The sequence below is a fragment of the Leptidea sinapis genome, chromosome 7 (assembly GCF_905404315.1).
Source record: "Leptidea sinapis chromosome 7, ilLepSina1.1, whole genome shotgun sequence".
Taxonomy (NCBI): Eukaryota; Metazoa; Arthropoda; class Insecta; order Lepidoptera; family Pieridae; genus Leptidea; species Leptidea sinapis.
The window spans coordinates 13,506,307-13,513,113 of record NC_066271.1 but is presented as its reverse complement, the minus strand read 5'-3'; positions in this window follow the sequence as shown (position 1 = coordinate 13,513,113).

Genomic DNA, 6,807 nt, shown 5'->3' with positions numbered 1-6,807 from the left:
TTAATGAAAAATTTCCCTTGAAATTCAAAAAATTGAATCTAACATTCTGAGCGGCATCCCCATTGCACTCTCACTTTGAGAGCCCGATCAATAGGTATACACACAACATACGTTAGTTGTAATTAATTCGAGAGCAAGTAGATGGCGCTAATCACCAAAATATGTGATAAGTGATTTTACATTCCGTCTCACGAAAGAAGTCTCGCGGGACTAATTAAGTTTTATTTTAAAATGTGTGTAAATTTAAAATACAATAAAAAGAAATGTTTACATGATCACACACCTATTGAAATTTTAGGAGATTCATTTTTTTTTTAATTTTATTTAGTGGCACAGGATGCAAGTCCAAAGTTATTACGAAGATAAAGTTAAATTTTTTCCTATAGTATTTACAATAAATTTGTACAGTGGCTTGTATAACAATAAATTACACAAAATATCTTGTAAAGTGTCGTATTCATTATCTTCTTATCATCCAATGTTATATTTTGAATGTCTGCTGCTAAAATCAAACGATGAAATTTATACTGTTTACAATTCATAACCATATGTTCTAAATCAGCTGTTTTATATGTTGTACAGTGTTTAAATTTACTCTCTGACCCTGGTATTATCTTCAGTCTTGTTAGACGTGCCGGGCACAATGACCAAATCTCAGTCGGTTTATAGTGGTAATATAATTTGTATTATTGACATCCTTGTGTTAACACCATGGTATCGGTAAAAGCGGCGGGGTCTCTTGTATTTTAGTGGACCATTTTTCTTTTTTCTGTCCAATAACTGTACCACAATTTTCTCAACTTTGTTTGTAATGTTTCATGGTAGTTTGTATAAGGAACTTATCATAGAGGTCTTACTCATAGAGAATAGTGACTTTTGGTTACTATGACTACAAAGTAGTTATTACGTTGTCATGAGAATAAAAGTTGTAATTAATTCATAAAATTGTTTTCTTATATATAATAATGGTGAATGCACTCATTTACTCATAGTCTACTGCTGATACTCTTCTCTATCTCATATAACTGGTTATGGGCCCAGAAACGGGGATAAAAATGAGTCATCACGTGCACATAGAACCATTTAAAAGAGAAAACTACGATACATTGAGGATCCATGCAAAAGCTCTATTATTAAAATTTGGCCATTAGAGGTATGTTTCAAATAAAATTAAGAGACCAACGCAAGAAGGTGATGCATTGAATAACTATATGGAAAAAGATGAGTTAGCATTAACTGAGCTATTTCTCATAATATCACCGGGCGAATTAAAACAAGTTAAAAACTGTCAAACAAGTAACGATGTCTGGGATACGCTAGAAAGCATATATTACAGCAAAGGTCCTGCAAGAAAAGCAAGCCTATTAAAAGAGTTGATATTGAAGAAGATGAAAGATGATGATAATATTGTCAATCACTTGAATAAATTTATGCATATCGTCGATAAACTAGCAGGTATGGACATACCAATTAATAAAGATCTTCTTAGTAATAATACTACATAAGTTGCTTTACAGCTTACCTCAATCTTTTGAAATTTTAGTGTTGCAATAGAATACAGGGATGATCTACCAGATCCAGACAACTTAAAAATAAAGATAATTGAAGAAGCTGAGGCAAGAAAAAATATAGCTAGTACAAGTGAACAAAACTCTGAACAAGAGGCGCTGTATAGTAGACAACGTGGCAAAAATAAAAACTTTATTGTTAAATGTTTTAAATGCAAAAAGAAAGGACACATCATGAATGCTGGTCAAAAGTGGACCGAGTTAATAAAAATAATGCAACTCTGTGTTGCTTAGAAGAAACATGCCTAAATACGTCTGATAATAAAGAAAAAAATTAAGAAATGGTGTCTTGACAGCGGATGTACATCACATATGAGTCATGAATTGGAAAGATTCATTAATATGGACAAAGCTGATAACAAAACGAAAGTTTAAATAAAGTTAGCATCAGAAAACTGTCTTGCACAAATCGAAGGACGTGGTCCAGCAAAACAAATCACCAATAAAATGTCAAATCTAAAACTAACTAAGCCTTGTACGTTCCATCGCTGACTACAAATATAATGTCAGTTGGAAAAATAACAGACAAAGGTGGAACAGTTTTATTTAAACAAAAAAATGCTACGTGATGCGAAACAATTAAATTCAGTTAAAAGCAGAGAGACATTCAGACGGTTTATACTACGTTAAAAAAAGCATAGAAGAGAAAGCTAATTACTGCGAAGCAAGCAAAATGCAGCAATGGCATAGAAAGTTAGCACATCATAATGAAGGACAAATGAGAATAGCACTTGATAAGAAAGTTATGGAAGGCTTAGAATTCAATAAAAGTGACACAGTTAAAGACTGTGAAGTCTGTGCTAAAGGCAAAGCAATAAAACTACCGTTTAATGCACCTAAAAATGAGCAGCGTACAACTGAAAGATTACAAATTGTGCATACTGATGTATGTGGTCCCATCAGACAGCCATCGAAAGGGGCTTCCAAATACTTCATCACATTTACAGATGATTATTCAATATATACTAGAGTATATACAATGAAAACTAAGGATGAAACTCTATCAAAATTTAAGGAATTCAAGAATGAGGATGAAAGATTTACCAAAAAGAAGTTAGTATATTTACAAATTGACAATGGGACAGAATATATTAACAATAATTTTGACAAATATTTGAAGGAGAATGGCATCAAAACGTGACTTTCCGCACCATACACGGCAGAACAGATTGCCTTAGCAGGAAGAAAAAAAGGACATTGCTTGATAAAGCTAGATGTATGTTGATAGACGCCAATATGAAAGAAGTTTTTTGGGCTGAAGCAATTAATACAGCTAACTACTTCGCAAACCGTAATCTTTGCACTAGTATTGACAACGCGACTCTGAAATAAAAACGAATTTGAAAAATGGATAAAGAGAGTTCCGTCTGTAAGACATTTTCACATATTCGGAACTAAGGCGTTTGTACTTAAAAATGGAAAATTTTAAGCCAGAGCGACACCTGGAATTTTTGTAGGATGTTCGGAAAATCACAAGGCATACCGGATTTTCAACCCAATAACAGACCAGGTAATGATTAGCAGAGATGTCAAAATACTAGACAAAATGTTTTATGAAAACGAGATCAAAGGAGAACGAAAACAAGAAGTACTTAATAAAAAATAAATACAAATTATATTTTCTCTTGAAAAAGAAAATGTAGAAGATAATAATGATTTGAAAGAACATGAAATTGATGAAGCAGAATAGGAATTGAATAATTATGAAATATTTGTTGACGCAAATACAGAAACAGATGAAATAGATTATGAAATGAGTACAGAAAATGAAATAGATTTGACTAGTTCTACTGATAAAAGACAGAGAAAACCACCAGCATGGCATTAAGATTATGAGATGGATGCTGAACAATCATTCCTCTGTGAAAAAGACGAGAACATCGATGAATGGGAAGATGCAATAATAAGCGAGATTGAATCTCATCTTAAAAATATTACTTGAAAAATTGTACACAGGAACGAAAGCAAAAATTTGATATATAGTAAAATGATTTTGAAATATAAATATAATGCAATGGGAGAAATAGATAGACGAAAAGCACGACTTGTTGCGCGTAGGTTTAATCAGAAAGAAGGAATTGATTGAATGATGAACTGAAACATTTGCAACTGTTGCGAAAATGAGTACTATTAGACTACTTATTGCACATGCAATTGAAAATAAATTTAAGTTATCCCAACTAGACATGTGTACGGCATTTTTAAACGGTGATATAGTTGCACAAATTTATATGAAGAAGGCGAAAAATCTGGATAAATATTTAAAATACAGAATTACACATGGAAAAGACAAAGAGTTGATTATAAAAGCAAAAGAAATGCTGCTAATATAAAAATAATGGAATATGTCAACTAAACAAAGCCATATATGGTTTGAAACAAGCAGGAAGGCAATGGTTACATGAGAAATTGTTAGAAATCAGATTTAAGAATTCTTCAGCGGATCCTTACTTGTATATATTAGAAAAAGGAGGAGAAAAGCTGTTTGCAAACATTTGTGTGGATGACTTAATACTAGCGTATAAATCAGAAATGTTGTTACGAGAAGTCAAAACAAAACTGCAAAAAAATTTTGAGTTACGAGATATGGGTTTACTCCATCATTGCCTGGGCATACAATTCACCCATGTAGGGGGAGAAATTGTCACAGGAGAATTATATTGAAAATTAAATAAATAAGTTCAACATGGTTGAATGTAAGCCAGTGTCAACGCCCATGGAGACTGGTCTGAAATTAGAGAAGGGTAATGGAGAAACAGAGATGGAGAATATACCATCCCAAATGTTAATTGGATCTCTAATGTACCTCGCTGTAGCCACAAAACCAGATATAATGTTTGCTGTTAGTTATTTGAGCCAAAAAGAGTGATTCGTTATTTAAAAAGAACGAAGAATGTAACCATCAGATCAGGAATGGCACTAACAGGCATGGCTGACGCTGACTGGGCGGCATGTACCGTTGACCGTCGTTCATATACCGGTTATATTTTTAAGTATGGTGGTGGCCTTATCAGTTATGCAACAAAGAAACAAAGAACAGTGGCTTTGTCAACAGCAGAAGCCGAATATATGGCGATGACAGAAGCATCGAAGGAAGCTTTACACTTGAAATATCTGTTGCAAGATATTGGAGTTTTTCAACAAACTGTACGATCTATAATTATAATTTGGCTACACAGATGTTAGCAAACAGTCAAATGACTAGTAAGAGATCGAAACATATCAGTGTAAAGGAACATTTTATACGGGATTGTGTCCAGAATAAATTAGTGACCATCCGTTACAAGGACACAGAACATATAGAGGCAGCCCTTTTTACGAAGGCATTACAACAACCAAGATTGTTAAAGCTTTTAAAGATGATAGGCGTCACTCAGACCTGAAGGTCATCGTGAGGGGGAGTATCATAGAGGTCTTACTCATAGATTAAGAATTGTGACTTTTGGTTACTATGACTACAAAGAGTGAGTGAGTGAATGAGAATAAAAAGCTGTAATTAATTTATAAATTTATTTTTTTCTTATGTTTAATAATGGTGAATGCACTATATCTCATATAACAGAACTTTTAGTACTTTGCTCTGATCTTCATCGAATTCACCTCGGCTTGCCGAGTCTAATACTATTTCTTCGTATTACCATGTTGTTTGGTTTGCAGTAGGTATTTTTGCATTTTTATTTTTAAAATTTAGTCATTACATAGTATCGCCTTATTATAGTATTAATTTTTTTATAATTCTTATAATAATTTACAATGCAGTATTTATAACTTTACTAGCTGCCCAGACAGACGTTGTTCTGTAGGTAATAATAAAAAAAAAACCTGTTTTATAGGAATTTGCCAATAATATTTCAAAACATCAAAAATTATTTCGTAAATATGCTCCCTGTTGTTAGAATGAAATGGTTTCACAGCGGAACTGTCAAACCGTGCGTCACTAAATTCTCTCATAGAAAATATGTTCATACAAAACAAATATTGAAAATAGAAATATTTATGGGTCCCAAATCGAAATAAAAACTACCCTATCTCTCAAGTTGGACCAAACTGCACTCCATGAAGTAATCACCATTAAAATCCGTTCATTAGTTTAGGGAGTCCATTGAGGACAAACATTGTGACACGAGATTTATATATATTAAGATGAGTTAACTTATTTATTCATTTTATTTAATTATAGTATGCGATACTCAAGCCCATTATTATAAGCCAAGTTTCATATTGGTTAACACTTCATTTTTAATTGGTATCCTTTTTTTTATATTTACATTGTTGGTGAGGCCATCAGCTTAAATCATAAGATTTTTTAATATCTGCGTTTACTAGAATGAACCCTTTTCAAGTTTTTTAGTGTTTCGTAACCAATTATATTAATTCATATCTCTTTTCGAGCATTCATTCATTGGTAGAAATTAATTTACAATATACGGTAACATGTAACAGGTAACAACAGTTTTATTGCAGTTGCAGTGCAGTAGCAGCGCAGGGAAGATTACTGAAATACGTCAACAAGCCCTGAAATATAATTACACTACTCAAATGACAAGCCTAGCAGTGCAATTGCAGTTATTTAACAGAATTGTCCTGGTAACCCAAGGGTAGGATGCAAAAAGGAACGTATTATATGCCAATCTGCTGAGATGTCGTGCTTAGTCGGCGGGTCCATTGGCAACACCCACAATAAGACTTCAACTAAACACAACCCATGAGCCTTTTTTGAATAGAAAAACTTTAACTTATCTGAATTCCGGACAAAATAAATGAATTCAGGAAAGTTTTCGCCGATTTTCCAACGCGCGAGTATATGAAAATTAGTTAATTGTTATCACAATAAAATGATTTTATTGGTGTTTTTGAATAACTTGGAACACTAGAGTTTGAGCGACTGTCAGTGACTTAAACTGGCAGGTCTACCAGACTGTTAAGAGAATGGGGTAAAGACTGGTAGAGATCTTAGGTTTTTCAGATAGCTCATATGACTGTTCACGAATTTAGCTTGAAGATGGCCCAGCAAGCTATGCTGGCGTTTGCTTGAAGCAGCTCATAACGATGTGATTCCTTTTTTATATATTTCGAATATCACCTAAAACTAAATCGGTTTTGAAAGTAGAACCCATTTTTAAACAGCTATAATACGATAATACAGCTATCTAAATAAGTACAAAAAATTATGCGTAATTTTTCACTTTATAGTTTAAAGAATTAAACCTCCGCTCGACTATATAAATTCACTAACTAT